The following is a 25,539-nucleotide window of genomic DNA, read 5'->3' as shown; positions in this document are numbered from 1 at the left end:
GACTCCAAACTGCCACGCGTAGATCGGCGAGCCGATGAATTCTATTGGAGAAATTGAGTTTTACAATGTAATTGGAGGAATGTTTTGACATTTAAAGTCCGTGATATAAAGGGCCACACGCTTCGGTTCGGCCCTTAACACTTAACAAGCGTCACAATGGTGTTAATTTTTGTCCTGAAAGCAGCTCGGATTCAATATGAAGCTGAATAGTGGTGCTGCTTTATGGTGGGGTGATGTGAGAAAAAGTAAAACCGAAAAGTGGCGTGAGGAGAAATCCTGTCATGTTAGGAAATACTGAAGGTCCCAGTCATTTTGCGAGTCATTAATGTGAAAATCCAGCGTTAGCCTCTTACGAACACCAGCGACAACACCTGCTGATGCATCTGTGTTCCTGGAAAAGGACGTTTAAACGTCGCGGCGTTCTCCGTCCACAACATTTCTGTACTGTTAGTTTAAAGGTGGTTGCCACCATTTTTAAATGCTCATCACATCAGACATCTCTAAAAGAGAAAATCATATAGAAATAATGGAATAAGAAACAAAGCCAATTAAAAAAAACTTTAATTAAAAGCTAGTGGTCCAGAAGATGTTGAATCCTCCTAAAGGACGACGATGCCTCCCGAACATCCGCCGGTGGCTCCTGCATCTGTTGGGTTGGTTTGTTCCTCAGATAAGCGTCATTAAGCCGAACTGGCCGCGTGCTGGCCGCCGTGTCCATCTGGCACGCTGGCACTTGCAGGGACCAAACGTCTGCACCGAAAGAAACAATTAAAAGCACCCCCTGCCGTGTCAGGTGGGATAAAAGATGGTGCAATTATTGTACGACACGTATTCGATGCGATTGCCGCTACGTGACTGTAGCATTGCCAGTCCTCCAGTTCGGGCCAGCAAAACAATATGGGGGCAGCAGAGAGTTCTGAAACACTCGTCGTGCCAGGTTTTTTTCCCCCAGACTTGGCACCGAGCGGAGTAATGAGCCTAATAGTCACACCAGAGATACAATAATGGTTTCTGAGATGGGAGCGCTTCGGTTTTGCTAGCTGTGTGTTGTCCAGATGCACCACATTTCTCCTGGATTCAGCAGCAGCCCATGCTGTTGAAGACATTTCCTTAAATAAATACAGCTGGAGGGCAGCGTCTCGGATTCAGACGCCATTTCTATGATAAAAACATCTGAAGATGCTTCTCCTCACTCCTCCTTAAGTGAATGTAGTGGTGGCCAGGAGGAGTCAATGGAGTCCCCCGGTGGTCTACACCATCCATCGGGCCCTTAACCACAACACCCCCCTGGTGGTGGGTTGGTGCTGTGGCCAGGTCCTCCTTTAAGTTCTATGAGGATGATCTTTTTTGTCTGGACAACCAGGTGGGCCTTTATTTCCCGATTGGGCCTTGACACCACAAGAACACTTAAACCAGTGAGGTTTCCTTGTTTGCTTCACACAAGAACTTATTTTTTTTCATTTTTACACCTTTGTGGCACCTTTTGTTTGGACCTGTCACTTTGTGATGATGATAGTTTTTTGAAGGTTGAATCAGGTAGCAAAACCATCACTAGCACAAAAGAACAAAACAAACATGTTGGTTCGGAGTAAATGATACGGATCAAGACAAGCCACCCCGCCATCTATGCTGCGGGAGCATCTGAATAAAATGCGGAATATCAGCAGCTCTGATAGAGCCAGTTGTTTGCGAGCTTTTCCCTTTCCTTAAAAACTGGATTGTTGCGATGAGAACGCTATTTTTGCAGGATCAGTATCACAATATTAGACAGAGCTCGTCATTGTGTGCCTTTTACCCTCGAGTACCGGTGAGTTTGGGCTTTCATGTTGGGGAAATTGCTTTGATGAGCATTTATGAAGATCTCCGGTTATTCTACAGAAGCAAGAAGGCAGAAATAAATACCGAACATGAGGAATATACTGTCAAACCTCCACTAAAGCTGTTGATGGAACAGACTGATGATGTTTACTGATGGTGACACTGCTAATATTCAGATAAATGCTATAAAACTGATGGGAAGATGTGAAAGATTTCGCTTGTTTTGCAAATAAACCAGCCAACCGTATGTTTGTACGTGATTGCGGGGCCCATCCCTCACTTCTCTTTTTCTCTCCACTACATCTCATTACAGTCAAGCAGCCCCCAGGTGTCACATTTGCCTTGTTATCACCCCTCCTAATTGACCTGTGCTCATTATCCCCTCTGAACGGAGCACCTACAGAGTGGTGTTAAACAAGCCAGCCATTAAGGAAAAATCAGAGAACGTGTTGAGGGCGTGTGACCTGTGACAGGAGTACACAGAGAGGGAGGGAGGGAAAGACACACACCGAGTGTGAGGCCTGGGTCAAGTCAGATCTCCATCAGACTCTGAAATGAGAGGATGAACAAGAATGAAACCACAGCGCTGAATACAGGGTGTTGCTAGCAAGGACAAGAGGCACGGACTTCAGAAGGTTTCCTTCAAAACAGAGGTGAGGGTCTGGAAAGTCTAAAAGAATTAGACTACATGTGTTAGAAGGTGACCACAACAGCTGGATGAAATTGTGACTACATCTTCAAACTCTTCAAGCACTTTTTCATTTCTAAGTGCATTTAATTGTAAAATCACATTAAATTTTAACTGTCACCACATTTTGTCCCAAAAAGTATATCAAAAAAGTATATCATCGTGTTTGCCTGTGCTGCTGACCCCAGGACCAGGCTGATATGATGGGATGGCTGAGGGAAGGTGGGGGGGCAGCTCACTTATCAACGTACCCTATGAAAGACATTAGCTGAGTTTGGTATTTAGCCCACAGGAAGTGTTTACAAATGAGAGTTTGGATGCAAACGTCCCAGTTTTCCCCTGCTGTTGTGTACTTGTGTGATTTGTTCTTTCTTTTTTAATTGTTCCCGCTCTTGCAGCGCACGCTCCTGCAATCACTCTCACAGCTCTGCTGGCATCTGATAACCTCCTCTCTGTCCCGCAGAACCCCTCTCAGATACGCACGCAGCATTATTTGCATACGCCTACCATCTTGAAATTCTCATTTTGGCAATCAGACAGACAGGAAGGAAACGCAATTACGGAGCTGGCTCCTGCTTCGTGGCCGCGAGGCGCCGCGTGCGTGCACGTGCGAGGCATGTGTGCGTGCGATAAGTCCCATGTTTCATCTGCACGTTTGTGGAGCAGAAATTCGCGCAGAAGAACAAACAAAAGAAAAAAAATGGGTTCACTTTGTAAATTATCCTCTAACAACAAGTTGATGAACCTCGGGGCTAAATGTGGCCTGTCTGCAGGCTGTGGTGTGAAGCTCATGCTCCTGAAGGGAACCCCGTACATCACCCCGTCCACGCCATCAGAAGCAGATTCAGGTCACATTTGAATGAAAAAAAAAGAAAAAGAATCAGTTCAATTTCGGCAGCAGTGTGAACATAGCCTGGTGCTAATTATGTTGCACCGCTAGTTTATTAGCCTTGGCAGCACCTAGATTTGGCAGGGAGGAATTGGAAATAATTGACGCGGGAGGAAGCCTCACGATTACCACGGCGACGGTGGAATGGAGAGACACCGGATGACTGGAGCGGCGTTAGCGGGAGTACACAAAGAAAACATGGGAAGACTCGGGCTTCCATGATGAGTGGACAAAATTGGTTGGAATATTTGGAGGCTTCCAGCCAGAGCGGAAGCAGAACAGGGAGCTGATGAGAGAAAGACGCAGGACAGTCAGGAGAGAAACGGTTGATTTCACCGTGGCGCCAAGGGTGACATTTCCATACACGCCTGACACTCTACATCACACGCTGAGACACGGTGCTGTTGTGGTCACTTGGTCCTCGGCTAGAAAGGTGGAGGTACCATGAGCATTTTAGGTTGGAACTAATCAATATCTTGTTTTTTATGAATTCTTTCAGATCCATTTAAAGTGGTTCAGTATAGCGGCTCTTTAAATCTACTGTGCGGCGTCCTGTCCTCCACCCGTCTCATCTCTGGACCCTTTCTTGAATAATTCAGCGCCTCTTTGATTCAACCCTTTGGTAAATATTACGCTCTCTCCGTGCCATTGACTGAATGAGTTGCACCATACCCATTTTCAGGAACAGCGTTATAATCATCTCTTCTCAATTACTCCCGTTCTCGCTCCTTCCTCTCAGTTGCTTTATGTTTATTAATCATGCATCAATGGGGTAAATATGCATCCTTGGACAGTTTTCTGCAGCGGTGATGGGGGGGGAAATGGTTCACAACCCTGAGTGAATTAAATTATTTCGCACCACCTTCATTGCTGCCGTTGCCAGATTATTACTGCTGCGGCCGAGTTGCATTTCCTTCATTTCACAGAGGCTGATGTTGCACCCAGAAATATAGAAGTGTATGAAAATGACGCCGAAAGAGGAAAAGTCCACGGGCCAACCAAAGCATGCAGCCGGATGCCGATTCTCAGAAGACAAAGAGTTTTGTCCAACAATCCGTTCCACAAATGAAGGATTAGTTGTTGCCTTGGCTGTTTCACTCTGAAATGTGGAACTGGAGAGTTCAGAAGAACAGAAGAATGTGGTGGCAGCATAGAAGAGGTGGAGAAGGACCTTGCGAACCGGTCCAAGGGAAGACCACCTTCACACGAGACCACCCCACAGACGTCTCGGCTGAGGCCGGATGTGTGGGCGTCCTCCGAGCTCCCTGCTCCTCTTTGGCACAGAGGACACTTTTCTCCGCCACTTGTATCTGTTCTAGAAAAGAGTTCTGAGTTTGGGGACACTCTTCATTAAATGTTCTGACAGACAGTTAGCCCGCCCATTTAAAGTCTCGGGTCTGCAGAGACACCTTTTCTCATTCAATTTGCTCTGCAGTGGCTCACCATCCCAGCCCATCTAAAGCGACTCACAGGAGCAGGGCGGAGGCGTCCTGAACGCGGAACAACGGCCAGAATGGAAATGAAAATGCTTCATTTGTGTCTGGAGTGTTTTCCTTTGACGGCAGGATTTTGATGGCTGCTCTCGGCCCTGCGTGCGCTTAACAGGTTAGTCTCCATTAGAGATAAGAAATAGCTTTTTTGTCATTTCGTACATAATGTGTTCCATCTTTATTTCTGCCGAAACTACTCTTATTCGCAGGATCGGATCCTCCGGGCGATGCGCCGCAGTGATGATGTCATTAACGTGTAGACCTGCATGAGTCACCGAAAATTCTATTTCCTACAAACGATCCTTACAAAACAAACAACTCGGGCTCCTTATTCCTCTGTTAATCTAGAACTGGCTGTGTTTCTTAGTTCGTTCTCCCCCGAAAACATGCTGTACTCAGTCAACCCCCTGAGACCCGAGAGAACTTCAGAAAACAGTAAAACTGATCAAATTTCTCCAAGAAAGATACACAATAACCAGCGCCACTATTAAAATAATAAAAAGGAAACACACAGACAGTCCTTGTTATGCCATTTATGCACACTGAGTTTATCAAATGCTGTAGTTGTTTTTTAATCCACTGGAACACTCGAGCAGATGTTCCCTGAAGTCGTTTTGCCAGCGGCGTTTATCTGGGCATAAACACCACCTTGTCCGTCACACATCCTCTCCCCCCCAACAATTTCTGGGTGAATTTCACGATTGTCTGGGACGCATTTGAAGGCAGCGCGACACCAACGCGGGAGTTCACGCCCACGCGTCTGCGGTGCGACTGAAATATCATCATGCACATTTGTCAAACGGGGGAGCAACAGTGACTCTGAATGAGGAGTGACTTCGTGCTGTGCCGGTAATCCCAGTATGCCACAGTGTCAAACCTGCCGTCTCCAGCGATGCCTTTATTGATGCATTTCCTTGACTGTATTGGTCATTTCAGGCAGACGAATAGAAGTCAAATAGGCTACATGTATGGGCATTAAACATGAGGCCCTTGGCATTTTATTGTGTTGATTACTGCTCCCCATCTTGGGGACAGGCAGTGAATCATCAAATCAAATCTCCATGTTGAAGAAAAGGCCAAGAAAGCACCCCTTAAAAAGCAATACAGATGTAGGAAAGCGGTTGTTTCACTCTGTCCCATAACGTCCACTAAAACTAAAGTTATTTTATAGTTATTTTGGCACTGACATAAAATACTCTAAATTCATGTTTGACAGAGTTCCGTAGTACTGGATGCTTCATATCCATTTCCTGGTATATCCTTACCTTTCAGAGGTCACTCAACTGTAAAGCTGATCACTTTGTGGCCGTAGAACAGATAATATCTGGAAATGATGGGGCAAGGCTGCGTTGCTGCCTTTAATTTCAGCAACTCTTTTTTCTCCTGGTTCATTTGTGTTTGTACCGCGAAATGCGGCCTCTCATTAGCAGAATAGTGCCAGGAATAAATGCACATTTGCTGAGCAGCCAATTAGCGTTAAGGCAGGCACCAGTAAATGACTTACAATAGAAAAAACACGTGTCCAAACCCAACAGACTCATTGGAAAGAGGACAAAATTTCTAGTTTTAAAGCCTCTGTATCTTTTTTTCCACCTCCACTACTGGTTTGTTCTGGCAAATCACGACCTGGAGGGCAAATCACTTGTTTACCGATCGACCTTTGCTCAGACCTTCACCTGTGATCATGAGCTGTGGGTACGGACGGAGAAGAAGAGAGAGCCCATCAGATGCTGGACCCCAGCCCCTTAATCCTCAGACGCAGGCTAAAAAGCTCAGACATCCGAGAGGCTCCCCCTGGACATCTCCCTGGGGAGGGGGTTCAGGCATGTCCTGTTGGGAGGAAATCTCAAGACGGGCCCAGGACACACTGGGGGATTACGTCTCCCGTCTAGTCCTGAACACCTTGCTGTTCTCCCAGAGGAGCGGGCGGAAGGAGTACTGACTGAAATGACTGTTCAAGATCCAGATATGATGGGGAAATAAAACAAAATAGAACAAAGAGCATTTGTGAGAATAAAAAAATATCCATTGAGCGTCAAAGGAACACAAACGTCCGTGACTATCTATCAATAAAGAGCTGCTAGCAGCGAGGTCCTGATTTAACAAAAGGTGTGCAAACTTGCTACTAGAATATAAGATTTTTTAAACAAACTGGAGGTTTTACAGCTTTTTTGGCTTCTGACAAAAGGTCCCGGCAGACTTTCAAAGCAGTCTTGTGATGTTTCCATATCTTCCCCCTTTTCAAATGCTTCCAAAGATAGGAGGTGAAGCCGATGCCCTGCAACTGTGAGGAGACAGACACGTACGTCACTACTTCTTGCTCTTCCCCGGACTTCAAACGGACCTGACACGACATCACTGCACGTTACGGGCCATTCTCCTCTTGGAGAACCAATCTTCTTTTGCGCATTTTAAAGTCAGGAGACCCGGCGGACCTTTGAAGCGATACTTCTCACGAGTCGGTGTACGGCTCCACCTAAACGAGCTTCTGAAAAGGCAAAAATCTCGGACCCCGAACATCCTATTTTGCTGACATGTTTACGACCACTTCAATCATCTCTCATCCACCCGACGGTCAATCCAGTCTCTTGCTCAGTGAGGACGGTGTCATTCATAAAAGCCCTTCACAATGTGGTTCCACTAGTGGAAATTAACCTTCCAGACTTCCAATTATTGCTGGAATGTCTTTAAATCTATTTTGTTTTCTTACTTATGAGGAATTGCTCGCATGTACTTCAAACAAAAGTACTGAAAGATGAACTGCAGATCGTTTCTTGAATTGTGACTCTTCATTTTAAAATCAAATGATCGGGAAATGGAACTGGATCTAAACTGCACATGAGCTGGACCTGCGTTTGAGCGCGCCCTCATTTCCTCGTGGAAAGTGTCGTACGAGCCGCCGCCACAGAGAACGGACGAGTATGCAAATGTTCGCTGGGAAATAAAGAAAAACTGCGGGGCATGAAATTGGCTCATCTCTGCTTTCTGTGTCTCGGCAAGAGCGAAACTTGAGAGCCGAGCTCCCATTTCAAAGACTCTCCAAAATATACTTTACCCGAATAAGCGGCACTCCGCATCCGGTTTGGTTTGCTGTTTCATGATAAACTGGTGAAAGGGTAGAGGAGTTATCCTCCCTGCCTGAAAAGGTTGCTAAAAACAGCACACACACACACACACACACACAACATAAGTAATTTGGACATCATCTGGATCATTTGGAAGCGTGGCATGAGGGTAAGCCCATATGAGCTGCAGTTGCAAAACAACTGAACAAGCATCGTTACACCCAGAAAAATCAATACCAGCACGGTAAACACAACCCACGACTTCTCACAGGTTGGCTCTCACGAGGATAGTCAGAGACACAGCACCTTCTAAAGGGTGCGACATGATTGTTAAGAGGTGTTTGGCTTTCACACACTCACAAAGCAACGCAGGTCAGACGCCGGCCAAGGGTCACAGAAACACTGTTGTCACACTTCAAAGACTCTTCTAGCAGCAGTGGAGGAGGCGTAAACGACATTGTCCTTTTGACCAATGCGCCAGAAACCTGTACCACCTCACAACGCTCAGAAAACTATATGGTAACTGTGGCATATGTTACACTAAAAAACCTGAACATGTAATCTAAAATAAAATAATAAAAGAACCCAGAAACTCTCTAAATCGAATCCTGTATCACAACAGCTGGGACGTCAGCCATGACGTGAGCACCTCATAAAAAAGGTGATAAACAGTAAAATGTTCTTTTATGTCAAGAAGAGATCAAAGAAAAGTAAGGCCGCATCCAAATCTCAGCCCCATTCCCCTCTTGCCAGAGGTGTAGGTGTAGATCTAAGTAACATTAAGCAGATACGCTGAAAAAGGGTGCATTTATTTGTTGGAAAATGAAAAACTCTCAAGGTTCTTCTACCAATAAATCTTGTTATGCATGATGGAGCGTGAGCCCACTTTTCTTGGAAACTTGCAAATACGTAGAGATCAAAGCAGGTTGCTACTGCATAAAAGGGAGCCACAGCAGGGTGAGTTCAGCTACACTCCTGGTGAGCAGACACTCCTGGAGGTCACCCGAGGCTCACTGGAAACACTTAGGAACATTGGAAGAGGTATTTACTCCGCACTGTTGGGTTCTGCTCGAGTATTTTATATTATTTTATTTATATATATATATATATATATAATATCTAATAAAGTAATGAAAAAATTAGACAGGCCTCTAAAAAATGAATATCCAGAAAGGTGCCTATAATGTAAAATGCATTATTATTACCATTAGTGTTGCCATTATAAATGCAAATGTAACAAAAATTAAATAGAAAACCTTATTTGGAGAAGTCAATGTGATCCCCCCCCCCCCCATTTGATTACAAGCTTTCCCTCGCGACTGTCACATTAAATTCCCATCAGGTGGAATGGATCCAAATACGCTTGACACAAATACCACAGAAATATTAATACAAATGTGTGAAATATTTGATTATTTGTGATTCATTCCACTTGTATGCAAAGATGAATGCAAGACCTAATCCCAACACACAAATATCACATCTTGAGTTTTCTGATGTGTTTCCTGTCTGTTATTATTTATGTACTAAAGTTAAGATCATGGTGTATTTAATTAAGCATCTTGGTAACCACACTAAACAGCCTGTTTTGGATCCCATAAAGATTCTTCAACTCTCCTCACATCAACATGTTGGCACAGCTCGTTAAAACACGTTAGCACTTATGTCATTTTGAGACCCCTAAGCTGAGCAAATGTAGTCTCGCCCTAGGAGCCGGGCTCATTACAACATGGCTGCCAAAAGAGAGCAAGCGCCTGCCGTCAACCTGGGACCAAAGCTCATTAAAGCAGATTAGCACCTCCTGTCATGTGATTTCAACCCAATCAGGAACCTGGGGTTTAAGGAGGTGATACAGGAAACAAGATGGAGGCAAAAGCATGTCCTTTTCCCATATTATTTTGACCCTCGGAGTATTGTCCTTCACCGCGGCTAATATAGACAGAACATGTTGGGCCAAAGGTCAACCAGCCAATCAGAATCAACGCTGCATCTGGACAGTCTGCTGATAATCTTCCTCTTCTCATGATTACAGCCCATTCCTCTGAGCATGTCTGTGATTGTCTCCCTTCTTCTTCTCCCACACCGTTCTGGCACCTTTACTGTCTGTCTAATTCTGTACCTCCAGAAGTCCCCTCCTCCATTCTTTCTTCATCTTTTTCTTTCGTCCCTTCTGTCATTAATCACCGAGTTGTTCTCCAAAAGAAAATGTAGTTAACCGACAGATGACTGCAATCAGCTTTAGTTCACCACAGGGTCAGTCAGTCAGTCTGTGTGTGTGTGTGTGTGTGTGTGTGTGTGTGTGTGTGTCTTCATATATGGCATTGATTGAAGCATGAAGCTAAAGTCACAATTTGCAGTTCTATTAAATTCCCCAGCAGATTGGAGGAATATGATCTGCATATCCCAGCAACATTACCGCTGCCACTGTTGCCATAAAGCCCCCTCCCCCAGATCAAATTGGAAATAGGACAATGATACATTTCATATGTAGAACCAAGGTAAACGATGACATCGCATCAAACTTCTTACATGGACGGAGGCTCAACCTTTTAAATGAAGGAGGAAGGAGAAATATTGAAAACAATTACAGGCGGCTGATAAATGGACTAAAGATCCCAAGGAAGGGAGCACAAAAGGGATAAAAAGAGACTTCCAAAGTAAAATAGAATTTTTCTAGATTAAAGGGATCAAAGGGAGAAAAGCGCAGGGCCGTCTCCATTCGTCCTGAATCAGCTCTTTATTGAAACAGATTTACTCAGAGACGGACAAAATGTTGTGGTTGGGATTCCACCAAAGCCAGTCAATGAGAGTAAAGCAATTATTTCATCCCGTTATTACTTGGGAATTTATGATGTGGACCTCAATCTAAAAGACTGTCTCAGAGATTAATCGAGTGGATTCATGCCAGTGAGGCGGATACGTGGGGCAGGACGTCCTAATATCCACTGGATGACAAGTAGGGACTCATGTGGTCACAATAATCAGGGTGGGAACTCATTTTCAGTCAGGAAGGGACAAAGCAGCAGAGAGGGAAGACAGAAGAAGAAGAAATGGAGAAAAGGTGAGCGCAAAAAAGCAAGAGGCAGGAACGGAGGTCTGGGTGGGGTTATGGTTGATCCAGGTGAATTTCAGTGGAGGCAGACCTGAAAACCAGCGATGCGTAATAAAGAAACACTAAAGAATAAAGTTCTGGTGGGCACAGGCATCTTTAGGCATCTGAATGTAAACAGCATCTTGCATCATCAAGAGGAGTTGCACCGATGGTGAGATTTTAGTGAGCAAAGATTTAAATTCCAGCATGGGTTGCATTTTAAAATCAATATTTATATGGCAGAAATGCCATCAATAGCATCGGTGTTAGCTGGAGCCTGTGATTAGCTGAATGCCACCTTATAAAGTCATCATCGCATTCTTTGCAGGTTTCCGAGCACAAAACAACCGGCACAAAGAACCAGCACTTTCAAATTTGTTACATTTTATCACCACATTAGTATACATTGCTGATTAATGGTAAGAATCAACACTAATTTAGAATGAACACGTTTAAAAACAGCCGCATAAAATGGAAGCATCAAACAGATTTAGCAACAGTAGGGGGGATGGGGGTGGGGGGGGGGGGGTGGTCTGGGGTCACTTTAATTACCAGCTGTCCAGGATTCTTAAGTAAATTAATCAAGTCTTTACATCCTCTAAACCATTTCAGTCTGACTCAAATCACAGCTGGACAGTTTATGGAGGATCCAGTTGAAAGAAAAGGAGACACCTCTCATTTCTCTACCTGAACAGAACCACCAAGAGTTCTGCTGGACTCCAGCTGGAGCGGAAACAGCCTTACATTTTCTGTCCTTAGTTTAAGTCACGTCCATTTTGTGACATTTTTGCGCTGTGATACGAACTAAAAACCTTTTAAAATACAGCAAACGGCCAAAATAAACGATGATTATTCTAATTCAAAATGGCAGTGACAATCCTTGCTTTGATTTACAAAGGTATTGCATGGTATTCCAAGCATTTTGAATGAAAACATAACATTTATTGAACATAAATAAATTACTACAAGAGAAATGCTTTTAACAGAAGACATTTTCAATGTTATTTCACAATGTTTAAGTTATTTAACAATCCTGAGTACTAAACATATTTAAATCTTAAATCACGCTATAACAGCCGTTTAACTTAATTAGCTGTATTATCGGTACCAATCAGCACCGTTATTGACATTATTGCTCGCGTTTGTTTGCTCAGAGTTCCTCTTTACCAAACTTTTACCAAAGGCCTATACACAAAATGACAAAATGAACACCAGTTTTTATTTAAAAAACACGCAAAAACATGCAGAAAAGTAATTGAAGTCCGACTGAATTCGCATGGTTCTGCAAAATATCGCGCACATTAAACACACAATAACATCCAGTAATTGGTCTGCCTGTCTGCGCGTGCACACGGTGCGTTTACGCGGGAACATTGTTTCCGGTTACCCTTGCTTCTGGTTAACCTATCGCCGTGGTAGGTTTAAATGGATGCTCACTGCATTTATTCGGTATTGTACTTTTATTGTTAATATTGTACAATTAATATTTAAGTAGTAGTAGTAGTATAAGTAGTATAGTAAATTTTAATCCCTGTCTTTTATGTGATGCATTCAAGTTCAAAATACTCACCAAAGAGGTGATTCCGGCCCTGTTTTGGTTCCAACCAAGCAGCAGCTGTGGTCATGAGCTGCATGTAGCCACAGTAATAATAATTTTTAAAAAAAACACTGGATCACATTGTGAAATTCACCCAGATGTGGCTCCCTGGGGAGATGTTCCAGGTAAGTCCTCTTGGGGGAACCCTGAGGTTTGTACCTTGTAAAATAATGTAGAGGGACTACATCTAGAGTTGCCCTGGCATTTCAGGGCCATCTCCTGGAGGAACAGGATGACATAGGTGGGAAAAGAAAGGACAGGGCTTCCCTACTACAACTGGTACCCCCACCACCTGGACAACAATGAGTAGAAGAAGAAAAGAGGTGGAAAGGAGCACAAAGAAGTCATATCCCTGCTTTGTTTCTTTGTTTTTGGTTTGTTTTTGGCACGAGCTAAGCTTGGACACAGTGGCGGCGTGTGTTTTGAGGCATTAGGAATGGATGTGATGGAGTTCAGAAACAAATATTCACCAGTTTCTGTGAAAAATCCAAGGTTCCATTTGAAAATGGTTCATTTGTCACAATTTCCTGGATTGGGTGTAACAATGCTGTGACCCTCACTGAAGCTGAGCCTCCAGCCAAGGCGGAGGCTCCTGGAGGGCCCCGCAGGACGATGGGAGCCAGGAAGAAAAACGGACTTGGACCTCGGAGCGGCGCTCAGCCAGACAGCCTGGCCGTGAACCCAAGAAGCTCTGGCTTACCGGACATGAGCCTCCAGGTGAAAAGGATTGGCCGCCGTCTACCTCCAACGCACTGCGGCCTCTAAAGTTCAGTCCAGAAACGCCAACCACTGATCAGACTAGCTGGCAGCCAACAGATGTGTTGTTGCAAAACACCTCATTGTAACCAAATCTGTCTATTTAAACCTCTTAGTCCTTTTGATTAATCCCTAAAATGGCCACTTTACAATTAAAAAACCCACACTTCAATAGTCATAGCATTTGAGGTGATATTTAAATCTCCACTGATGAATTCTAGAGGACAGTGATTCTTGGTAAAGGTCGTTTACATCTAAAGTCGACACATAAGTACCAGTAATTAATTTGTCATTTTATGATCTTTTCCGCACAGATAGAAGAGAAACACTCCCTGATTCTTGGTAAAGCAGACTGGGAACCATGAATAGAACATCTCCAGAGTTGCAGGAGCTAGTCTGCAGCAGCCATTCTTTTACATGCGCTAATGTGCACATTCATTATGCAGCTTTATTAATTCAGCTCTCTCATATTTGTGCTGGGTTAATATTCAGGTTCAGCAGAAATGAGCAAACCAAAGTACTTTTTTTAAACAGGCCACATCATTAAACGCATGGAAATGGAATCATTTTAGAGCTTTATCTAAGCGGTTCGTTTGTAGGATTGTTTACCTGAACAGATGGTTTATTATTATTATTATTATTAGATTTAATATTTGAAGCGCGCCATCGGTTTTGAGACAGGGGTTGAACAGGACCCGAACGCAGGCCAGGACACAGTGATGGGGTGGTCAACAGGTTTTTTTTGAGGGGGGGGGGGGGGGGGCCACACAAGGAACACGAGGGCAGCCCCCAGGACTGCATAGCACCCAGGGAACAGACGCGGCCCTCTAGGAAACAGGGAACAGGAGCAGCCCTCCAGGAAACACAGAACACCAACACCAACACACAACAAGGGAGACAAACTGACATCCTGGCCAACACAAACAGACACAACCTGCGGAAATAGGCAGAAAGATGTAAATTGCCTACAGGTGCGCCTGCCTGCAGTGCCAGCTGCCACCAATTGTGCTCCATTCCACCCCCTGCAGGACAAAGACAGACAACCCAGAACCCCAACACCATCTCCCATTTCCCTCCACGTCTGAGCCGAGTCCAGTTAGAAAGGCACACATCTGTCTGTGTAAACACACATCTGGTGAAGGTTACAAATAAGTCTGGACTACTGGAGCTCTCAGGAGCTCAGTGGCCTCCATCATCCTGACTGAGGACTCAGCAGTGCCTCCGACTGAGCTCAGGGATCCACTGTGACAGATGGGAGAAAGTGCCAGAAGGTCAAAGGTCGCTGTACCACTTTGCATCCAGACAGAAGCTTGTCCTCCATAAAAGATCCCTGAGAATCTCCACGAGTTGACCACTGCTTGTTGCCAAGGCCTGTTGCTTAGATTTAGTGTAATTTTCTAAATCTAGCTGAAGACTCATTATAAATGATGAGGTAGGTGAGATGCTGAGATGTTACAGGTGGTAATAAAGCATCCGTCAGATGTGTGCACTTGTATTAGCTTTAGATGAAGAGAGGCGTGCTCGCATTGTGCTGTTACCAGCGTGACACCAACGCAGACCCTGCTTTGAAAGGAAAGGTTGTCAAAGGGGCCGCACCAGAGAAGAAGAAATTGCCTCCTGATTCAGTCCTTGTAGCTGCCACTCTCCATTTCCCTCTCCACAGACTCACTCATTTCATCCTTATGCTGGAGTTCCTGTTCCAGTGTTACATTTCTGTCGTGTTGGGGGTCAGTTGATTTGTCCGAAGAGTCACTGAAAACTCAGGGCGAAGCTGTACTAATTTTATTAAGCTCCTTAAATGATTAACAGTTATAGAGAGGTTTTAATTGCTCTAGAAGGGTTTAAATGTCACAACACGCTGCAGCAGATCCCCGATACTGTACAGCAGCCAAAAAGATCACCTTTTATGCCTTTTCCAGCCACCATCCTCAATAACAGTGGATAAAAGTCAGCATTGATAACAAAATGACAGAGACAGAGAGGTGTTCACTGTCTATCTGTTCATCTGTCTCTCCTTTGTGTGCTTGTATCGCTTGCTGTTTTTTTTTCTTTTAGATAAAAGAAGTAAAAACATTGAGGGTTTTCGCTTTTCCACACTTGGTTAACAGAGTCTGTTGCTGACACTGCGCTTCATAACCGCGATGACTGAAGCAGCCTGGTTTACGCACGTCAGTCCGCTTATCAGATTATTTTGGGACTACATACGTGACATAACGTCTGACTCAAACGTCGTATTAGAGTCTTAAGTCACTATAGCATTAGCATTATCTGCTCTAATGTGGGAGCAAACAGACCCACAACACAGGTCATTGCTTCAGCAGTCCTTCATTTGAATTCCGTTTTTTTCCTACACAAAAGAAGAAATTAATTTGGATCAACAGGTAAACATGAGGCCATGATAGCATCTAGCGTGTTTTCTCATCGGGTAACTGTCAGTAAATCATATAGCATGATGCTGTTTAACAGATTATTTGGGTGTGTTGACTGGATTGTTAGAGTCACAGTTATGCTAATGCGGGGAGGAGGGTACTTTGACAAAAACAGCCCGAAATCATTCTGAGAATGCGACGACTGTCAATATTATCAGACAAAAAGTAGAAAAAGACAATGAGTGCCACATCAGAGCGTCTTCAAACTCACGTCGTGTGTCACTCTATTGCGCCGCCTCGAGTGAGACGATTGCAGCCTGGACCAAAAAAAAGCGGCGTCTCCGCCTGCTCGTCATGGTGACAGACTCGTTGCCTTCAATCACACCCCCACCACCACCACCACTGTTGACGTCGGCGACAGTTTGAACCGTCAAGGCTGACACAGACGTCCTCGTCTTGTAAAAATAGCAGGTGCGAACTTAAAAAGACTCCTTTCCCAGGAAGCCCTGCACTTGGGGTTCTGGGATGGTGGTGATGGGGGAGGGAGGGGGGTACACCCAGCTGACACACATCTGTCAGGTGTCACATGGATGTCTGGCATCACTCTCCGCTCATACTCAAAGGAATTATTTGCTTGGCGTTACTGTACACCCCCACCCCACCTTTCTGCCTCCCCTCTGGCATCTCCAGCTCAGAGTCTATGTGTTGCGGATTAGCACTGGATGAGCAGTCGTACTATGAGAAGTCTAATCCGTCATTAGGAGACAGAGGAGTTACAGGATTTAAAAAGACACCGAGCGACCTGATTCCTACATTCCTGGGCTCACAAACAGCGTGTTGGGAGTGTTGAAACGGCGCTGACACATCACACGCCTGGAGACAATTAAGAAGCTCCAGTCAAACTAATGTGTCTGTTTTTAGACGGGAAAAAAGGAGGAGGAAAGCAAATTACCAGGAGGAAAAAAGACAGGCGGAAGAAAAAGTAGTTCCTGTCCCCGTGAATACAGCTTGTTTTTCTTCACTGCTTCCACTGTTTATAATTCATTACATGTAAATTTGGATGCTTCCTTATTGGAATTCTATAGTAGGAAGTAAATGGATCTGAAATATTGATACTTCCTGATCGATCCGCACATTAAGCCTTGGACATTTGCAGCTATGAGGGTGCAGACCACTAGATGTACGCATACGCAACAGTTTCTTAACACACACCATCTCAACAATGGAGCCAAAATCCCGTGTGACCAGAAATATGGGAGATTTATTGGGACTCCGAGCTTATCTGGTTCGCAGTACCGTTTCTCGTGTTATCTCCGTCCCCGTTATTGCAGAATAGAACAATCCCAGCACTTTGTATTGCCGCCCCGTCTCGACCCTGCCTTCTCCGTTTCCAAGGACGCGGTCCAACTTGTCGGTCCTGCTGGGCAGCTGATTGGCTGGCAGCTGCCCTTCATGAAGGGTGAGTAAAATGGCAGACAGGACCACACGACCCCGCACAGCCAGACAGCCGCCTGTTCCAAGAACTGTGTTTTTTTGAAAGACTGCAGCCATCTTTTAAGTCCTGGACCACCTACTACACCATCTTCACACCAGCTGTCAGAAAACAGTGACATTAAACAGCCCTTGCAAAGCTTTTCAGTAGTCAGTGCAGCTTTATTTCTACCACTGCAAGTTCCTTTATTCCTGCCCTCCTGAATTTGAATTAAACGTGAAAAAAACAGGACTTTTAAACATTTAAACACCTTATCCTTTCAGTGACCTTGTGCTAAAATTTGCCGAACCTTTCTTCCCCCATGGATGCAGCTCCTGGGGCATTATCATTTTTTCTTTTATTTCATGTTTGTTTCCACCTGTGAATAAATCACAGTGGTGTTTTTCTGCGTAGGTGTTTTCATCTTGGGTTTAGCGCAGCAATTTTATCACTCAAAGTGCAGTGATGCATTTAGTAGCTCGCTGCACTGTGGTAAACATTTGAGGTGCTTGAAATTTTTCAACCTCCTACTGAATTTATTGAATATTAACAGTGATTCATAAGTAACAGGACATTTTAAGTAAATGTATGTTTATTAGCAGCATTAGAAAAACAAGATTATATATATATATAACATCAAAACAGGCCTCATATGTCGCTTGCTCATTTATGCCCCTAGTGGTCGGCGACTCAATTACAGAACAAATGGTGTAAAGATAATTTTTGACCAGAGATGTTGTCATGACTACAGTGTTGCAACTGCTATTTATGCATGTGAATAAGAGAGATTCTATCACCCAGGGTGTCACTGCATGCCCAACCCCTTAAGTCCGCTCGTAGCTGCATTTCTGGATAAAATGGATTATTAACAAAGTTAAATATTGTATGTGGTTTATAAGCCTGCAGGATAAATCTAATTCAATATCTGATCCAGCTCCTTTTCTAAAGCCCTCTTGGATAAGTATTTAGGCATGAATGGTCTTACTGGGGCCAGACAACAGACGCTCGTGTGCATGTGTGGTCCACCCAGGTGAGGACACCTGTAGAAGTGAATTGAACGTCCCTGCTCGAAAAGGCCAACGCACTTTGAATGCAGCATGAAACAACAGCCCCGAGCCTGCAGCGGTGTTTGAGTGCGTCTCCTAGCCTTCATTAGAGTATTGTGCATGTGAGCGGTGTCACGGCCTGACCTTTAGAGAAAGGTCAGGCCGACTGGAGGAAGACCAGAGCGTGCGCAGACACGCATGGACTGGTGACATAGGTAGGACCACTATAAATAATAAAACCAGACTTTGCTGACCTTTATCTATCTATCTATACAAGTAACGAGTTATCTGTGGAGTGATATGTTTCACCACAATCGTGAAGCCCGTCTTACTCCACTCTTGTGGGGAATTACTGAGTGGCCAATAAGCTCTGAAAGGGGACATGCTTGACATGTAATGATGAGCTGCACGTCAACGAAGCTGTCTGAAGGGATGCTGTTTAAGCTGACGGCTCCTCGGTGCGCTCCCTGTCCACCTTCAACACACCTAATCTGGGACAAAACCGACCCGATTCCAGGCAGGTGGTTCGCAAACCAATCAAAATGCCCGATTCCACGGATCTGAATTTGGCTGGAATGCGGGGAGTTGGGGTGCAGAAAATTGCCTGTAACTCTGCGTGCTTTTCCTGTAATGTGCTGCACACTCCCACGCAGCCCTCTGTGTGCTACCTTGGATACGCAGCTGTAAAACAGAGCCGAACACTCCCGAGTGCGTCTGTATCACACCCAGAAGATTATTGTTCTTTACTCTCTTCATCTTGTGGATGCTGGGGATCCATTCTGCAGGTTTTAAATAGACACATAGACATTAAGGAAGAAAAAACAAATAAAAAGCAGTCATTTCTCATGGGAATGCCGAGAAAGTCTTGCTTGTTATGATGATGGTGATGATGATGACACGATCCTTGTGATCATATGCCCCATGTGACACTTGACTGATTCTCATTAGCAAGGAGCCAAACCCTTAATTACTGTTATTGTCTTCTTGTGTGTGCGCTTGAGTAACTTATGGGGCTGCGTTACATGACAATGATGGATTTGTCATTTGTTCCTCGCATTAATGCGACGTTTGAACTACGAACGTTTTACCTCGGCTCGTGTTTTCCGAACACATGGCGGCAAAGAAAAGCGAGCCTGACAGAGAAATAAAGAGATGGGGCGCCAATTACATGACTAAATTGGCTAATTAGCCAATGATTAAGTGTTATGATGCCCGTGGGAGACACACACGCGTGCGCGCACACGTCCCACATGCAGCTGTTGAGGCTCCCCTGTGTAATCTGACCAGGGCTCACACACAGAGAGAGACACAAAATGGAACAAAGAATCGACCATCTTGGCTGAACTCCCGCTAAAGTCAGACCGACTGTGTGGTTTTTGTTGATAAGCTGCTCCAGCGGGACCATGTGGACCTTGTGCCCTATCCAGACCCCTTGTTGAAGTAGGACCCCCGTCCACGTTGCAGGGGATGGAAATCTTCCTGGTGGTGTTAGTAGTGCTTCGATAAAGCAAATATTACAATGAGCAGACCAGACCCAGCTTTTCTCATCTCCATCGTTGGGGAGGCTTTAACACTTCCAGGGGAGCTCTTTCCTTTTTTTTTTATTATTAGTTCTTATCAACAATTTAGCCTTATCATGATCCACAGGATGCTGTTTCTCTGGCCTCACCTGGACTTTGTCAATGTCCCAAAAGGGGCTCCGGCGCCCCCTTTGACCTTGGTTAGGTAAAAGCAAGCTAAACAGTAAGAGAATCAATACCTGCTTGGTGATTAATGTCCGTCCGATGCTCCGTCCCTGCTGTTGTGCTTCCTCTCGGGGATTAGGCGCACCGGAGACAACAGCTAGGCCTGGTCTCACTATAGCTCAGCAGGCTTTGCCATGTAGCTTTTCAAATCTGCATGCTTCCATTTCCTATACTTCAGGATTAGCCCATTCAGCTATACAGCTACGGCCACTAGAAAAAGGCAGCAACAAGATTATTCCTCATCCGGCACTTCCTCTGTGACGAGTCGAACAGCAGGGTGACTTGTTAGACAGCTCTGCACGGAGTCTGATAGTTTCACCCCCACCCGCCACGACACTGACTTAACAGCACATAACTTTAAGCCGTGTAGCACGTCAGCCTGCAGAAAGCTGCTTTCTCACCTGCCAGGAAGATGGTCCGTGTAATGATTACATGGCCCAAACTGGGGCTTAAATGAGGAGAATTGGATATCGCGGGAGCCGCTAGCGGAGAGAAAAATGTGTGTTTGTGGATTGTCGTTTTAGCGGGAGGCTTTGCGGGGCTTTCGCAGTTTGTCTGCTTTATCTCGCCCTCTTCCTGTCGGAGTTTTTGGCCTGATAAGCACCATTACTCTGTTTGCTGGTGGCGGCGGCTTCATCATCATAAACGCTCACACACTGAGAGCGGTCCGCTCCATTTAACTCCACGTACTGTCTGACAGCTTCCAGTCAGACAACACTTAAGGGGCCAGCAGAGTGAAACACACTTATAATAATAACAATAATAATAATTGGTATTATTATTCTCCTCTCTTACAGTGGAGAAACAATGAAGATAATTAGTCACATTGATTCCCATTCCAAAATATGCATTTAACATGTCCAGAGATCAGAGTGTCCCTTCTTGGGTCAATTTGACTGAGCTTGTTCTGGTTCTGGATCCAGTGGGATTGTGGAGGCACCGTGCGCACGCCAAGTGAGTCGTGCACCTTTAATAATCTGGATTAACACATCGACTACCCCCACCCTATCCAAACTCGTGCATATTTTTGAACACCAAAGTCATAAAGCCAAATGTAACTAGTTCTATTGTCCCACTGAGGGTGGACTCATTGAGACGACATCAGACCGACTGATATGTTCTGGTCCTCAGACGCCTCGATGGCTCCTGATTCTGGTTGGAAGGAAGCCTGGAAGGAATGTCAGTGCCCAGGAGCACAAGTCTCCAGGCTAAATTGGTGCTGTTGGGTTTTTGTTTTTTTAATCTGGACTGCCATCAGTTTTTTGTGGCCAAACAGCCGTCGAGCTGGGGCGCCATAACTGTCAGTGGCCCCCACCCAAGAACAATCAGTGCCCGCAGCCAGGGGGAGGAGGAACTGCCGGCTTGTCCCTGACTGAGCACTGAGGCCGGATACAGGGCAAAAGACCCTTAGAGCAATAGGTCCAAGGTGAGGGCGGCCCACCTTGGGAAAATAACCTGATGATCCCGCACTGCTGTCAATCAGCATTATTGGAAGAGTAACGAGGAGGCGCTAATCCACCGTTAGGACTGTCGCGCTATGTCAGCTCACCTTTTCCTTCCCCCGGCCGTTAGACCAAGGTAAAATCTTTAATAAATGGATTTAATGTCGTGGAGGAAGCAAAGCGAGCATCGTTTATGTAAATCCGCCTCATTATCACGTCCAGTGGGCCGTTATTCTTGCCGGAACCGTCAGGTTAAATTAAACGGTGCTGAAAAAAAGCGGTGGTAAAGAGGCTTCCAGCATGGAAGTGGCCTGTTGGTGTAAAGGCAGGTTCCTTCCAGTTTAGGCTCCCAGATTCATCATCAACATCACGTGTGGCTTAGCGTGTGCGTCCCAACCGTCCCCCATCAGTCTGTCCATCCTCCCTTTAAGAAAGCGGGGCGCTATCATTGGAACAACTGTCAACCGAACAGCTGAGGCCAAACCCCGCCCATCCCGCTCTGAGGCGCCCGCCCCCTTTATACCTCTCCTCTCTCATTAGTAGTCTCCTCTCTCCTCCCCCTCATCACTCCATCCCTCCTCATTTCTTAGTCAGATGGGACTTTCCGAGGCAGAAGGTCACAGAAATGTCTCGCACACACACATACAGCCCCTCTCTCCGGTCCGCTCCCTCCTTATTTTTCTTCGCACCCATTCACACGCTTTCATGCCCTCGCTCACATGACAATGCATACATTATTAAAGCCCTCTTCCTCTTTGTCCCTCCTCTCCCTCATCCCGCAGTACTCCCACATCCTCGCCTTTCTATGAATACGGCACATGTATTATTCTTTTTGGTCAGAGTTGCTGAGTTGATGTGATACAAGGGGGGGAAAGATATTTGGGCTGTGACCTAAAACTGTAGCGAGGAGACGTAGCAAGGTGCTTTTTAGCTGCTGTGGGGTTACCGGTATTGGACAGTAGGTTCCACTTTATTCCATCGTGCTTTTAACATTCAACATCTTTTGTTATCACTTCATGAATTTTAAAAAACTGGCAACAGGTATACCAGCCCATTGTCACCATGTATTTTTCTGTCCTCACAAAAAATAAATCTAAATAAAACTGTGAAGGACATACGATAAATGTCCAGAATATAAACGTTATAAAATAAGAAGTTTGGTGCTTGCTAGTTTTGCTATTTTTCTCACAGAATCTGAGAAAAGCTTCATTCTGAGACTTTTGATTTAATTTTCCCATCAACCCCTTTACCAACAGCAACTCATGTAATATGGATTTGGAATGCATCAGATGGCCTTTACTGGCTGTTTCCTGAAGGAAACCGGGAAGCGCTGAAGCGAGCCCCGTGATACACCGGGACGAATCGCGTCCTTGGAACCTGAGGCCCGCCGATGACTGTTCGTATCCAGTGTGAACTCCTCACTTACTTCCACGTTTGTGACCACGTTATGGAGGAGAAACTTTACAACAACGTACAGCAGGACACAAGGCGGATGCTAGAATGGTTATCTTTTAGAAGGACCACCTGCATATAGTGCAAATGTTTCCAAATACGTCCACCTAAACGCGTCTTTTCTTCTCAACAGGCAGGTATGAAAGAAGCCCATGTGTAGGATTAAGTTGCTACACATAAACTCCACCAGCAAGGGGAGTTCCTGGCGCTACATTATCGGAGCACCATTATCTGAAGCTGCAGCCATCACTTTAAATAACAAACTTCCCTCATTTCCCCCTGAGTGCCTGATCATTAAACCACTCTCTGGGGTTCTTCATAAAAATGAGCCCTTAAGATGTCACTGGAGGATGTTGTTGCAAGTCAACAACCGTCTCTGAACTTCTCCTGCACCACCACCAATACGGCCGCGCGCATCACAGAGCTGGCGTTGTGAGGAACGTCAGCGGGAGAGCATCGTCGGAGTCAACAAGGCAGGTCGGTCCACATTTAATGGCTGATTTTAAACCCAGCGATAGCGGTTCTTATCATCGGCATGCCGGCGATTACGCTGCGGCGGGCCAATTGTACCCAAGGGAGGAAGCGGCAGCCTGGTATAAAAAGCCTTTGATACCAACTGGACAAAAATGTTTCCATTTCAGCATTTCAATGCCCATTTTGTGGTTTCTCTCTGACTGCTCATTAAAGCAGAAGAAGAGGGGAAAATAAACTGTGTAAAAACTACAAAAAAAACCCCAAGTAAGCAGCTAAATCTGGTATTTAAACAAAACTTTCACTGACAATTTTTTTTACAACAAAAAGCATCAATTTGGGTCCTGCGAGCCAGCCGGGAACGCTCAGGCCCAGATGGGGGTAATTCCACTGCTGGCACAAACACATTTAGAGTGAGCGACAGAAGCAAGAGTCGGGCAATAAGTGGAAAACTGGGCTGCACCTGAAGAAAAAAGAGCAATGGCGCAGCAAAAATCAATAACCCAAACCTGAGTTTGCACTCACTGAGTCAACAAAGATGCGGCCCCTCCATAACCACAGAGACCAGCCGTCACGCCCTGTCACTTGTGTGCACCTCCTGTAAGATGATGACCGTGATTTTGCCTTTTGGCCGTTCCGTACCTTTCTGGAATAGATCGAGACATGAACATTGGTGGTTCACTCACTGTACCTGAAATGACTCCTGGGCTCATCTTTCCGGGGCGGGGACATGAGAGATGTGCTAATTGTTAGCATATGTGCTTTATGATGATGCCTGGAATAGTACGAGGATGATTAAGGCAACGCTTTGGAGGCTGTTCCCGATATACCAATAACGTTGTTTATTCAGGCTCTTTGTTATGCTGATAACGTCGTGCTCATTAGCAAAGCTGCTGTTCGTGAAAGGACTCAGGCAACGATGGCACTGCTGAAGTTTTTATTCTGTTTCTTCTGGCTGATGCAGGAATGTGTTTAAATGTGCGGCGCAGAGTTGACAACTGATAAATCAGAGACCCATGCTGTTGTGTGTTTTGTTTTGCCACTGTTCTTTTTCTGTTTTATGAAATTGACCTTTGACTTTGAAGCTGTCTCTGGATGCTCCTGGCTGTTTTGGTAAGGGTAGAAAAGTTTGTAGATCATAAAAAACTTGTAGTCCAGAATCTTTTGGAAAAACACAAATTCTACATTTGTAAGCTAAGTAGCCTTGTCTGATTTGTCTCTGCTTCACTCATAATTGAATTTCAGAAGACATTAAGCTACTAGCTAATAAATAGCTAATTACCAACAGAAGCAACATAGTTTTCATTATTTTCCCAAAGCATTTGCACCTCGTCGGATTGTTGTCTCCCAAAGCTGATTTTGGAATTTAAAAATGAATAAAGATTTAATTGCTTCATTATTATTTGCCTCAACCATTTGAAATTACCTTCAACCTAAAATTTATTTTGAATTAATGGACAAAGATTCTCATCTTTTTCTTTAACAGCCATTTTTTTCCATCAATGAGATTGATAAAGGACAGCCTTGTGTTTTTAGTGTTTGCTGTGAGATACTGAATTGAGTATCTTCTGTCGTGCAAACACAGAAAATACAAAATCAGCCGTATATAATTAGCTGGTCGTAAACAATATTAACAATATTTACTCACTCGGTGTCAGAGATATTCAGGCTGGTGAGACATAATTTCCCCACTGCTCTTCTCTGTTGACAAATGCATTATTTTATGTGTTCGGCACAGTTTCCTTTATGAGATAACTTTATGTGAGAAACGCTGTTTGTTCTGGCTCCACATGTCCAGCAAATCAAAAAGTGCATTCATTTCAAAAGTTTATTGTACTAAAGAAAAGAAAACTGCAGTGCAACACAGACTCTGTGTGTGTGTGTGTGTGTGTGTGTGTTGTGTTTAAAACCATTGTCTTGCTGCTCCTCTCAACTGAAGCCAATTAACTTCACTGCACTCCCAGTGATAACACTGACATGCTCATGTTCTTACACACACACACACACACACACACTCCCTCTCTCTCCTCAGTCCGGGCAGTGAAGCACAGTGTAGTCTTTATCCAGACATATGGCTTACATGGGCCACAACACCTGATAAGACTGTCTGTGCTTGAGCAGTGTGCAAGTGTCACAGGATAACAGGGGC

At 44.8% G+C, this 25,539-nt stretch overlaps 1 long non-coding RNA gene across 1 annotated transcript; it reads right to left on the bottom strand.

Moving 5' to 3' along the window:
• Window positions 1-542: 542 nt before the first annotated feature.
• Window positions 543-20,262, bottom strand: LOC115251805 (uncharacterized). The gene is made up of 2 exons (XR_003890344.1): window positions 20,040-20,262; window positions 543-750 (listed from the first exon to the last, which is right to left on the bottom strand). It is a non-coding gene; the product is annotated as an uncharacterized lncRNA (long non-coding RNA).
• Between the last annotated feature and the right edge of the window lie 5,277 nt (window positions 20,263-25,539).

The sequence above is a fragment of the Takifugu rubripes genome, chromosome 12, assembly GCF_901000725.2.
Source record: "Takifugu rubripes chromosome 12, fTakRub1.2, whole genome shotgun sequence".
In the NCBI taxonomy this organism is placed as follows: Eukaryota; Metazoa; Chordata; class Actinopteri; order Tetraodontiformes; family Tetraodontidae; genus Takifugu; species Takifugu rubripes.
This window is presented reverse-complemented; position numbering and strand designations above follow the sequence as displayed.